This window comes from Nannospalax galili, unplaced genomic scaffold (assembly GCF_000622305.1).
Source record: "Nannospalax galili isolate Female #2095 unplaced genomic scaffold, S.galili_v1.0 scaffold413, whole genome shotgun sequence".
Taxonomy (NCBI): Eukaryota; Metazoa; Chordata; class Mammalia; order Rodentia; family Spalacidae; genus Nannospalax; species Nannospalax galili.
Window position 1 is genome coordinate 183,325 of NW_008333889.1, and position 508 is coordinate 183,832.

A 508-nucleotide genomic window follows, 5' to 3' on the forward strand; every position below is an offset into this window, starting at 1 on the left:
ACCCCACCAGATGGGCTTGAACCAGTGTCCAGTCTATAAAATGGAGGGTTAACACAGAGGAATCATTTCCTCCATGCTTCCAAGTGAAGCCAACCATGATCAAGCAGGACCTTTGACTTATCTTCACATAGGCAGAACTGGTAAAAGAAAGGAGCCAGGGACTCTTCCAAAGCCCATGTGACCCCTGAGGAACAGATCCTCCAATGAACTTAAGAGTAAAAATAAATTGGTTTATCTGGACCAACTGTGTGGCCTTAAACACCCAAAAGGAATGTATAACCAAAGATTAAAGGGGCCAATATAATTTTTAAGAGTCCATATGCATAGCTAAAGCTTACATAACAAGCAACAATACCAGATAGGAGATACTTTCTTTTGAATTGTTGGTCAGGGTGGCCTAAGGGACTCCCAGATAGTAACCCAGCATAGAACTTGGAAAATGAACAGCAGACCCCAGTCTTATCTAAAGGAATATTGACAACTGATTGCTGCTAAATGAGGAACAGCT